This window comes from Apodemus sylvaticus, chromosome 2 (genome assembly GCF_947179515.1).
Source record: "Apodemus sylvaticus chromosome 2, mApoSyl1.1, whole genome shotgun sequence".
Taxonomy (NCBI): domain Eukaryota; kingdom Metazoa; phylum Chordata; class Mammalia; order Rodentia; family Muridae; genus Apodemus; species Apodemus sylvaticus.
Window position 1 is genome coordinate 48,624,474 of NC_067473.1, and position 13,334 is coordinate 48,637,807.

At 37.6% G+C, this 13,334-nt stretch overlaps 1 pseudogene; it reads left to right on the forward strand.

The window, feature by feature from the left end:
* The first annotated feature begins 377 nt into the window (after positions 1-377).
* On the forward strand, positions 378-748 carry LOC127677364 (BET1-like protein; annotated as a pseudogene).
* Positions 749-13,334: the final 12,586 nt, after the last annotated feature.

Consider the following 13,334-nt stretch of genomic DNA (forward strand, 5'->3'; position numbering starts at 1 on the left):
TAGTTTGGAAGGTTTGGAAGACTTTGGTAGTTTTATCCATAGCGATGAAAGCTCGATTTGAAAGGTCTTCACATTTTGACATCTCAAGAAATAGAGTAGCCGGGCGGTGGTGGCGCACGCCTGTAATGCCAGCACTTGGGAGGCAGAGGCAGGCGGATTTCTGAGTCGAGGCCAGCCTGGTCTACAGAGTGAGTTCCAGGACAGCCAGGGCTATACAGAGAAACCCTGTCTCAAAAAAAAAAAAAAAAAAAAAGCCAAAAAAAAAAAAAAAACCCCAACAACAACAACAAAAGAAATAGAGTAAAGCCAGAATATAAAGTGATTGGGAAGCACATTGATGTGCTGCAGGCTCCCTGAATGGGACCCTGGAAGGCAGGATGGCAGATTGGACTCACGCTCAGAGCTCTGGTGCTGTGGAGAGTCTGGACAGAGAGAACAAGAAAATGGCTGACAGCCTCGCCTCCAAGGTTACCAGGCTTAAATCAGTCCGCGGTGGCCCTCTTCCCTTCCCTGAGACACTTTCCTGGCTTTGGCCATCGATAGGAACAAAGAAGACCAGAACTGATACCTGTATGGCATGGACTCAGATTTCACTAATGTGACTGACTTGCTCATGGGGAATATGTAATGCTTTTCCACAGTGCCACGGTCTGAGTGAGACACCCAGAAGCTTCTATGTGGTATGGCTGTGATCTTAATTGTGGCCTTCTTCATCCTCTCCTACCTCTTGTTGAGGACAAGGACATGAGCCAATGGGAGCCAAGGGCAGCCAGGCTCTTGTACACCTGTTATCCTTGTTTCCTAAGGACCTGACTACAAAAAATCTATTTCTTTGAAATTATCATCATGGGTCTTTCATCTTCCTAAGTCAGGAGGACTGCAGCTGCCTCTGACATAATCAGCTCTTGTTGGTTTGTCCTGTGTATGGAGGAAGAAGAAAAGGGCAAAACCCAGTCCTACTTTTTGGTGCTAAAGACACTGGCAGAGCCCTAGACATGTTGTATGAGAATGAGCCAGGTCTTGTTATACTTAGCATCACATGGAACCAGACAAGGTTTCCCAAGTTTTTACACCTGGCCCATGGGCAGTAGTGATCTGAGAGGGTAAGGTTTCTTGATCCTGCTTCCTGACAGGTGGCAGAGCCCTGGACACTGGAGGCAAAAACACCACATTCAGCAAGAAGTGTTGATTTATAGAACCAAGTCATCACATTGCCTTGTGACTGTTTCAAAGTCCTGAGTGTTAGAGAAGAAAGGTTAGAGTATATAGATAGAAAGGCAGAAATCAGCAGGAGGGTGTCCTGGTAGATCTGCTCTTTTTATGGTTTTCTATATCCGGGTGAGTTAGCTATGAAGTTCCACATGAGGTAATTATGTCTCCTGGTGATTAAAACGCCTCTTTGTAGTTAGGCATCCTTGAAGCAGCAGCTAGAATGTTCCTGCTGTATCAGAAATTAGGCTGTAGGACACTCTGCCAACACTGATTCATGCACTATCAATGAATATCCTGAGACTCAGGCAAAGGATTTTGGTGCATGAGAAGAGGAGAGAAAAGGTGATACGGGGGACTTAATGTTAACAACAGAATGGGGAGGAGACGGTGAGACACTTCTGAGCATTCTTGAATGCAAAGGGGCGGCTACTCTGTATTTTGTCAGCCTGCTTCAAGAGCCTGGGGGACACTGTCACTTTGTTTTATTAAATAAACTTCTGCCCAAACTATCTGTGTCTTGCTCAAATTCTTTCGTTTGAACTCTTTCAGTAGCAATATGATACCACAAATGGAGAATTACATATATGGCCTCATGTGTTAAGTCAAAATAAATATTGTGTACAATTATCTTCAGCCTATGACTATTAAATTTAAAGTTTAGGTTTGGGTTTCATCCAAGACATCTCACTTGTATGTATGTAAATACTAAAAAAAAACCCCAAAAACAAAAACCAAAAAACCAAAAAAAAAAAAAAAAAAAAAAAACCCTTACAATATAAAGTAAAATCTAGAAACCTAAACATTTTAGATATAAAAACATATGATATAAATTATTACATCATAAAAGCTATAAAAGTAGATCAGGAGTTGAAAAAATGGAAAAAATAATTGTAATAAATCAGAAAAATCAGAATCAGAAAGCAGGATTTAATGAACTGGGATCTAATGGATATTAGGCCTTGCCTTTGATGTTAGTAGTCCAAATTTGGTTGTATAGATTATGTCTAAAGGAATTCTTAAGGCAGACTGTGTGGGGAATAATAGAATCTAAATCATCTCAGGAAGGGTAGCCACAGTGGATGAGTAAAAACCAGAAAGGCCTCAGAAAGGAATTGACATCAGGGCAGACAGAAGTGTGAGAAGGCATGGAAGGGCAGGAATCTAGACAGACCAGCACGTAGACTGTGGGTGTCAAAGATTTATGGAAAACCCACAGCATCATTTTTAGGTGAGAAATTAAGGCACTTGAGGAACTCACTACTATAAGTAGGCCTAGGTAATTTTTCTATCATTCCCTAAATTTTCTAGTACTAGGAGTACGGAAGGAGGGTACCTGAGAGGGGGAACAATTTCTGTTTCCTCTGTAAATGTATTCTGTTGAGTTTCAGTGGTCATCAGAGTTACAATGCATTCCAAACACTGATAGTTTCAGACTTGAAGATTTCTTGGGCACAGCTTGGTTTGGTCAAACACGTTGGTTCTGTTCTTTAGTTCCAAGCTCCATGTCTCCACCCCATCCCTTTCAATCCTTTACTTTGGTGCTTTCTGGATTCCTCTTCCCCAGAGCTTTAAACTTTGCTCTAAAAACTAAAACTAGCTGAAAACAGTTCCTGTATCATTCAAGATAGCTCATTTGTTTGGTCTTTTGATAGAGTCCTGTCCAGTGGCCCTACCTATATTGGAATTCACTATGTAGAATAGACTAGATTTTGATTTTCACCCACACCACTTTCTTTGTTTCCTGAGTACTGGGGTTATATGTGTGTACCAACTGGTTCAAGTTGGGCTTTAAAACGGAGAAGATCACTTGAGGGTTCACCTGGCTTGATCCCAATTAGTTTATCTTCCCCACCTGAATTACTGAACTAAGCCTTTTAGGGATTAGTGGAAGAGATGCTGTTCTGATGTTTGGAGCCAAAGGATGAGACAGATTTGCTTGCTCTGAGGTAAAACAAAGTAATATGTTATCTTCAAAGTGTAATAACCCCCATGTGTACTTCGTGAGGTGTTAGGATGTACATAACAATGTATTTTCTGCCATTCAAAAGCATTTATTAAGTATAAAGTGCAATTAGATGCAACTTCCAGGACACTGGCTGCCCTGCAATGGTATTTACAATTAAGCTTATGACTTTTGAAAGTTTCTGTTTGTTTGTTTGTTTTACACTCTCTGGAACTTTCTCCATACCTGTTTTTAATTTTTAATGTATTTTATTTTGGTGTGCTTATTGTAAAGCAAAGGACTAGCTATTATAAAGCTCTTCTCTCTACCTCATGCTCGTCCAACAGCCTAAACGTAACAATGTTCCCTAAGATCTCTGGATATTTTCACAGCCAACTTCCCCAGTCTGCTCAGTTTCTCCTTCTCTGTCTTCTTCCACTTGGTGAGTTTCAGGGACACTCGCCTGTTATTACTACGCACATTCTCACCTGTTGATCACCTGATGCTCTCCCTTTACTTCTGTCTCAGGTGAGAATACCTGGAGGAGGCTTCTGCCCTCTTCCTATTGAGAAAGAAACAAAAACATAAGACAAAGTCTTGCCTAGCGTTCTCCCCCACAAGAAACAGGTCATTCGATTTTTATGCAGTCGCGTGCAAAGAGACAGAAGTATGAATTTTAAAACGTCATTAGAATGGCATTGTGAGACTGAAGTTGTGGTTCATTTTCCTTTTTGTATAGTATCTGCTGTATACTTATGATTCATTCTAGAGCGACTGTGCTGTGTATTGATGATAGCTTATATCTATACATATAAAATATGTTAATAGACAAAGCATATTGGTTTGGCTTTACTTCTGAGGAGCAATGCTAATGATTGCTTTTATGATTTTTGTTCACTGGTCTCCCTTTCCTTTTGTGAAATAGAAACACAATCAGATTGTAATAGTCATGTCTGTCTGTCTGTCTGTCTGCCTGCCTGCCTGTCTGCCTTTTGACCAATAACTCTACTAGAAACAATTCAGGGATGAATCACTTTTTTAAAATTTACAATTTCGGATATAGTCTATGATGGCAGGGAGGCCTTATGACTGTGACAATCACATTGTATTCAGAGTCAGGAGGAAGTGACAAATGCTGGCCTAAGCTGATTCAGATTCTCTCTCTCTCTCTCTCTCTCTCTCTGTGTGTGTGTGTGTGTGTGTGTGTGTCTCTCCCCCCCTCTCTCTCTCCATTCAATCAAGTATCACACCATATGGAATGATACTGCCCACCTTCAGGATGAATCTGTCCATGGAAATTAACCCTATCTAGCAACTACCTTATTCCATGACTAGAGATTTATCTCCCAGATGTTTATAGAAACTGTCATGGTTACAATAAATATGAGCCATCACAAACATACCATTTATCAACTTGACACTTTTTTAATCTTTTATTTGTTTTTTTTTACACTCCAGATTTTATTCCCCACTACCCCATCCACCCTCTGACTGTTCTACATCCCACCCACTCCTCTGTCTCCATGAGCACTTTGTAACTTTAAACTCTCTGCTTGCTCCGTTCGACTGAGATGTTTAGTAATCTTTCTGGTTTACTTTTTTTGTCTTCTCTCTGTAGGCCCACAAACACATAAGCACTAGCTATGACAGATCCTGGATAGTACCTTGTTTTGAGATTCTAAAGCCAAACAAAATAATCCATTATTTTTTAACTCAGCCACACTCAAGTTCTCAGGGCATGTGTAGAAGGCTGTCATAGTCTTTATCAGAATGCAGTGAGAAAAGGCTTCTAGACAAGTCCCTGATTAAGTCCTGTTTATCTTCTGAAACCCTATGACCTGCATATTTCTTATGATGATGCCTGTCTTCTATGATCTGACTAAAATGGACCACTAAGCTCTGCTTACACTATACCAGGATGCTACTAACCAGTATCATATATCAAAGCAACAGTGCCTTAATTCTTGGTACTAATTTTATGTATTGGTTACTTTAATTATGTCTGAATAAAACCTCTGACATGCACAACTTAACAAGGATGTCTTTTGCTTTCCGGTTTGAGGGCAGAGTGCATTGTGGAGGAGCCCATGGCAGTGGGACCGTGAGGATCCTGAGACCCCGGGTCTGCAAGAGGAAGGCTGAGCAACGGGCTCTTCTCTACCCAGTCTCCAACTCTGCCCCACAAAATGGTGCCACTCGCATCTAGTGTGGCTCTTCCTACCTGTTAGTGCACTCTAGAAACTCCCTCACTAAGAAGCCCAGACATGTCTTTACTAGGTGACTCAAGACACTGTAATTTGGACAGTCCATATTATGCTATATTTAATTTTATTAACAACAGTTTTTTACATAATATATTGATCACACTTTCCCATCTTCCACCCCTCCCAGATACATACATACCCAACTTCATACCCGTTATTTTGTTCCTCCCTTTAAAAAAACAGAAGAGCAAAAAAAACCTTCAAACTAACAACAACAAAAAAAAAAAACCCCAAGAAACACACACACACACACACACAAACAAAACAAAACAAAACAAAAAACCCAGAGACCAGTAAAACCAAAACCAAAATATATAGGCAAAAGGCTAATAATACATACATATATATATACATATATATATAATGTCCAAACAACGTAATTTGGGACTCAAAGTCTACAAAAATTGTATTGAGTTTGTTTCGTGCTGGCAATCTATATGCTGGGCCTGGGACCTACCCTGACGCATGTTTAATATACCCAGTGAGACTCCACTGGAGAAAACTAAGCTTTCCTTTGCTAGTGGTAATTGGAGATAGCTTTTCAATTAGGGGTGGGAGCCCATTTCCACTCCGTCCTCTTCATACGTGGACCCTATCTGGTTTGAACATGCACAGGTCCTTTGCATGCTGCCATAATCTTTATGAATTCATATGTTTGTCCATCCTGTTGTGTCTGAAAGATACCTTTTCCTTGGAGTCATCCATCCCCTCTGGCTCTTTCAGTCCTTCCATCTCCTCTTATGCATAGCTCCTTGACCCTTGAGGGGAAGGATTGTTGATGGAGACTTTCACTGAAGACTGAGTGTTCCCAAATCTCTTCCTATCAGCATATAGTTCAGTTGTGGGTCTTCCCATCTACTGCAGGAAGAAGCGTCTCTGATGACGGTTCAGCAAGGCAGGGATCCTCTATTGGATGGGTACTTAGAAAAGTTCTTTTCCTATTCTGTGTCCTGCCACGTTGTAAGAATGATGGTGTCCTTTGTCATACACAAGAGGAAGTTTTATTTTTCATTCATGGCGCTGTCTTATATATTGAGGATGATGTGGGCAAGGGACACTCTTACTAAGAATATAATGATTTATTGTTTTATTAGATTTATTATTGTTTTTTATTAGATTTATTCAGCACTTTCTGAGTGTCAGGTATGAGAGGAGAAATAAGTCTTCTTCTTTTTTTTTTTTTTTTTTAAATACCCGATTTAGCTTCTACATCTAGGAATTGAATTGAAAGAAGGCAGATTAATAGAAGAACAACAGGTAAAGTAAGCTACCTCTCTGGCCAACTCCAGAGCTTTGGTCTTTTAATGTATGTATTTTTAGAATTAGGCAGCCTAGTCAGGGGAATAGCTAAGTTACTCCATGTTATATGAGTTGCCTGATATATCTGTTATATTTAGCAAAAACATAACAAATACACTTTAGAAGACCTTGGGTCTTAATCAAGAATTTGAAATATAACCGGTGAAACCAATCATAGGGTTTTAATTGCATTATTGTCTTGCTTTATGAACTAGAAAAGCCAAGTCTATGTTCCATAAAAGCAGAAAAGAATTTTTCACTGTCATCTTCTAAATAGGAAACAGAATTGGTTTCACTGGAGATTTTCCTAGGCATGAAGATTTCAACAGGAGGAAAGGTAGCGGGATGCTACTCTCTGGTCACAATAGCGGGATGCTACTTTCTGGTCACAAATGCTATCCAGTTTCAATCAAACCATCTTAACAGTAGTTCTACTAGATGCTCACAGTGAGTATCTAGTGGAATTATAGGGATGAAAGCTAATTACATAATTGCTCATGCTATCTACATGCTGCAATTACTATCAGAAGGATTAGTTAATATGACATGTGCTTGGCTTATGTGATTTTTTTGATTGATTCAGAAAACAATACAGTTCAAAGGAGAATCACGTGCCTGAAAGCCAACTAAATTGAGAAAAGTGGTTATCAATCAGACTTCATAGGAAAAGAGAGAAACAGGAAACTTTTGCTTCTCCTTAAAGGATGGGAGAATTGAAGGAAGGGGCAAAGAGGTGGCCTGTGAGCTTGGGAGAATAAGTTCACTTTGTGATGTTATCTGCTTCTAGAGTCTTGGAATTTTCTGTGAAATCCAATCTATGAGGTCATCTGTAGGTCTGGGCTTCCCCTTGCCTTGTTCTAGGAGTGCTGGAGTAGATTTAGGTTGACCGTGGCTCACATGAGTTAAGAAGTATTTCTTTTGTTGACCGTGGCTCACATGAGTTAAGAAGTATTTCTTTTGTTGTGGTGGAGACACAGATGGTAGGCAGGTGTTTATAAGTTTCCAGCAAGGTAAAAGTATACATGCTTCTTGATAATTCAGTTGGGTTTTTATTTTATGTGAAAGTGATGAACGTGTCACTCAATGGAAGGTCTATTTTTTCCTCACTGATGATGTGCCCCTACTGTGTTACAGTTCTCATGACTTGCAAGTGGTAGTGTCAAATTACCCATTTAAGTCCCTTTAAAATCCATTTAATTCAGGAGCTTAAGATTCAAAGATGCTGTTAATTAAAAGGTCTCTTTAAATCTATCCTAGAAATCTTTTATTTATGCCTCCTAATTGAAATACAGAGATTTATAAGGACCAATGTAATCAATTCTCTAGAACATTTGAGTTCAACTTACTGAGTTTTTAATCTAAGTTTATTTCTATATTTAGATATTATATTCTATATGTCGCAATTCTTGATATTGTTATAGAACAGAAAACTAATGAGTACCACAGATGATTTTGGAACAAGTGGTTTATACATGGAAAAAGTGAGTCCTTTAGACAAATTCAATCCATAAAGACTGTCAAAGTGAGGAATGATCTCAGTTTCTAAAATTTTTCACTGTCATAATGTCAGCATGGTTATTTGAATTTATATTTATTCCATCTATCAAACATCCAAACAGCTAACAAAGAGTAGGAATTGCCAAGGATAGAAGGTAGGTTTATAAAATCAAGTAGTGTGCCTTTAGGGCATTGTGAGACTTAGGGATTCTCTCATGTGGTTATATTCACAACTGATGAATATTGAAAGAATCTGGTCCCAGTGTGAATGCTAGTGCAGAACCTTTCATGCCTTAGGGTAGAACCTTTTAGGCCTTTCATGCCTTAGCCTACCCTGGTTTGAAACATCATAGCAACTTTATGTCCATGTGTGACTGGAATGTCAGAAGAGATTAGAAATGCAGAGGTTTCTAGGTACTGATACCAGCATGACCGACTCTAAAAGTACAGATGAGGTAGAACAGGAGGAGAGGGTTCTCCCTGAGCAAGTGAGCATGCTCCAGTAACATCTTTGCTTTAATTGTCCATACTCTGCAGGCAGAACTCTGGGAGGCTGATGCAGTAAAAGCCTCTTGCCTTTTGCTGACTCTGTGTCTCCACATGTTTTTTTGTTTGTTTGTTTTGTTTTGTTTTCCCGAGACAGGGTTTCTCTGTGTAGCCCTGGCTGTCCTGGAATTCACTCTGTAGACTAGGCTGGCCTCGAACTCAGAAATCCACCTGCCTCTGCCTCCCAAGTGCTGGGATTAAAGGCATGCGTCACCACCGCCCTTCAGTGTCTCCAAATGTTACCTGTAACTGGTGGAGTGAGCAGTCTATTTTAGGCAATGGTAACTCATTTTGGTAGAACCAAAGTAAAAGAAAGAAGCTATGTTTTGTCTCTGAAATTATGTATCTGTGGATCAAGATAACTTGAACTGGCAGGTAAATAGAAGCAAGCAAAAAAGTACTCAGTATTTTTTCACACACATAGAAAACTTTATAGAAAAAAAAAACCCTGTAAAACAGTGGTTCACAACCTTCCTAATGCTACAGTCTTTTAATTCAGTTTCTTATGTTATGGGGACCCAGAACCATGAAATTCTTTTTGTTACTACTTAATAACTCTAAGTTTGCTACTACTGTGAATTGTAATGGTTACATTTATTTTTGAGATAGAAGTTTGCTAAAATGGTTGAGAAGCACTGCTCTAAAGAAATATCTACAACCCAGATCCTAATAGGCTTTTAAATAAAGATTAATTATGAGGAACAAATGAGACTAGTGAAAATTTCTAGAGAAAGAAATGTGTGGCATATGACTAGAAGACATGTAGAAACATGATAATATAGGACATGAAGTACATTTGTCAGCACTGATTCACTCTAACAGCCACCCAGTCTCCACTCATGAGACATGTTCTTGATACAAAGAGGATAGACTCTTTATGATTGATATTTTTCTCTGGGATAGATCAGAAAGTCCTTCTCACATGTATTTGACAAATTCTTATTAGCTTAAGATGCCATATCATCATGTTTTAGGGTGTTGTATTATGAATTTTTTTATAGCCCCCAAGAGGTTTATATACATACTTATAATATCATAAGGAACCTATACATATAGTTTTTTATAAACCATATAGTTACATATGTATGGATTATATGTAATCCATAGATATAGTTCTTTAAAATCCATATATCTTATATATGCATATAGATAATATATATCCATGTATTATATGGATAATCCATGTGTATGTAGATTATAAAAGCATATGTATAGGTTTATATATGTTATATATAATATATTATTATAGATTGTACATATAACTGGGGGCCATCTTTCCAGCCCCCAGTTTTTATATATTTCTATATAATATATAAATATTCTATAAATATAAATATAAATATTCTATAAATGTAAATATAAATATATATTCTATAAATATATAGAAATATATAAAGTTTGATTTTCCAAGACAGGGTTTCTCTATGTGGAGCATTGGCTGTCTTGGAACTTGTTCTGTGAACAAGGCTGGCCTTGAACTCACAGAGATTTGCCTGCCTCTGGCTCCCAAGTGCTGGGATTAAAAGTGTATGCCACCATTGCTCAGCTGTATAATCCATGCTTTGTAGTTAAAGATGTAAGGGAAAATATCTGTAAAATGCAGCAAAGTTGTGAAGTCTGGGTAAACTGACTTTGAGAATTGAGTCCAACTGTATGACTCTTAATTCTACCTAGAAAATTCAATTGCTTGGTACAGTACAGGCATTATAGATACTAGTTAAGGAATACTTAGATAAGGGTTATTTTCTTTTTGTTAAAGAGATTAAGTTGAAGACACTAAATAACCTGCCGGTGAACAATTCATTACAGTGCCTTTTTTTTTTTTTTTTTTTTAGAATTCAAATTAAAATGTTTCAGATTCCAAAAACATTGTCTATCAAACAGGTTTATACAATTTGATATATCAAGCTGGTTTATACTGACTATACATATACATTCACTTGTGTTCAGTATAAACAAATTAATATATAGCTATGACATTATTGTGCATAAATTGTGATTTTTCAACCTTTTGTTCCTGGCTTATAATTTTTCCCTGGTATCAGAATTTTCTATTTCTTCTTGAAGGTCATAGAAACTTTCATTTTTTCTGGATTTTGCTATTGGATGTGTAATATATTCCTGGAGTTCCCCTTCTTTGATAGAGAAATATAAGACTCTTTTTTTTTTTCAAAGGTGTTGTTTCATACCAAGTGTGATGGGAGGGAATTCCACCAAAAGATAAAGGGGAATGTCAGGCCTCGACACCGCTTTATAGGCAATTACTAGCTCTTTTATTTTGTCTAATACCATTTTACATAGTTATTATCAATGCTTCCACCATGTATACGAAATAAAGTCACTTTAAAACCTTGGAAGAATTTGGGAATTCTCAAGTCATAGATCTTGTGAAGATTCCTGGATGGAGGTTCACCTGGGAAAGGTATAAAGCTTTGACCAGCTTCTCTTGCAAGTTGACCCTATGTGTCTTCCCACTCTTGTACTTTGCAGCATTGATTACAACAATCTGCTAAACCTGTTCCCTGAAGTTCTGTGTTCAAGGAAAGTAATAAAGCCCAAAGAGAGGGCTGTGGGAAACTTAATGTTTACCCAGCTGATCAAAATCACCTGGACTCGCTGATGGCGTCTTGATGTGGGGAAGAGAAATTCTGTACTGAGCTGTTAGATCATGAGCTCTGTGTCCAAGAGGATAGGGTCAGAGTTACACTGGACTTGAGAATACCTAATTTGTGTCTGTTGTAGAATTCATTGTATGTAAAGAGAAACCTTCACACTCTTCAAAGTCACAGAAGTCTTCTGTGTTGGATGTGATGTGAGAGCAGGGGCTAACGGATTCTTTGTTTTCCTAACAGGATAACTAAGAGTGTCCTTATGATTACACACTTATTACTTATTCTGCCACTCTGGGACCTTACACTCTAACCCATTCTATCCTAATTTCATGCTACTTAAATCTACTTCAGCTATTATTTATTTATTTTTTTTCACATGTTCATTAAGAGGTATGCAACTGAATTTTGGCAGGTATATATCTGATAAGTGTGACTTTCAAATTTGAAAAAGTGAAAAGGGTAGGACTTATTATCACTTTTGTATGTTTGTATGTATGTATGTATGAATGTATGTATGAATGTATGTATGTATGTATGTATATACTGGTCTTCCAGTTAGATTCATCCAGAAGTGTTCTCAGGTTCAAGGGCTGATTGAACACTTCTGTCAAAAAGGTTACTTCATTGTCCTATTGTCTGCCCACATGAAACATATGATCTTTGTTGAGGTTAAGACAAAGCAAAGTAACAGTCTCTTGTTGGCAAGATTAAGGGATAATTTACCTAATGCCAAAGTTCCTTCTGTTTTAATCTCTCATTCTTACCTCAGACCATTTCATTGCTGTCACACTTCAGAGTGTCATCAATCAGAATAACAACATAGTCATGCTTTTTGAAATAGTATTTAAAGATCGGAATTCCTATCATAGTTTTACTTAAAAAGTCTAGAGTCAATCGATATATAGTCATTTGTTAATTTTAACAGTGAGAGGACATCTCTGGGATATTTAGTTTGGCAGTGTTCTAAGGGGATATTAAACATATATTCAAATTACCTGTGGAAGAAAGGGACTTTTCCTTTTTCTCATACTATGCACTACAAAAGAGTAATAATAAAGTGGGGAAGAAAAAGCAAGTAATAGAAGCAGGGATGGTGGTACCCAAATAATCCCAGGGATTTGGGAAGCTGAGGTAAAAGGATTATAAGTTCCAGGACATCCAGGGAACTTAACAATACCATGACCTAATAAATGAGTCAACAATCAAACAAACAAATTACTGGGAATTTAATTCATGTAAATATTTTCCTAGCATATGCAAGGACTTAGGCTCATTTCCCAATACCACCCCCATGGTCACATGCACACACATAAAAGAATTACAAAAATGGCTTTTTATCTCAAATTCTGTGGCAGGTTGTTTTTAGAAATTGTCAGATCATGACAGTGGTTTTTCACAACCAGTAAATAACAGTAATTAAAGTTTAATTAAATTGTTATTTAATTAAATTAAATAACACAACCAGTAATTAAAGTTTATATTCCTTTAACTGGTATTTTCTAAAATATTGATAGATACAGCACCCTATCTATCTGGGAATGAAGTAAGAAAAATAATTACATTTTCTGTGGGATTAGGAATGATTTTGGGAGATGAACTAAGTGTTGACAGAATTTTATCAACATAAGGGGAAAAACTTATTGCTTTAAATACTTCAAATAAAGTCTTCTCTCTTTTGAAATTACTCGAAACTCCTTGCATAAAATTGGAATTAGTAAATCTCTCATTGCGACTCCAGTGAATTCCATATTTGTCTTTTTTCAGTTCTGGATGATTTAACATGTGGCAAGATATTCCTGAAATGTAACTCAAGAAGAAGAACCTTCAGTGTAAATCAGTCACCATACTTTGTTCTCCCAGAGAGGCCTCATGTCCCAATCTTTCTAATCTTTTGTATCAAATACTGGACAGACCAAAGTGTGTAAGAAGAAATAAGCTCTTACATAGTAATAATACTCTGTG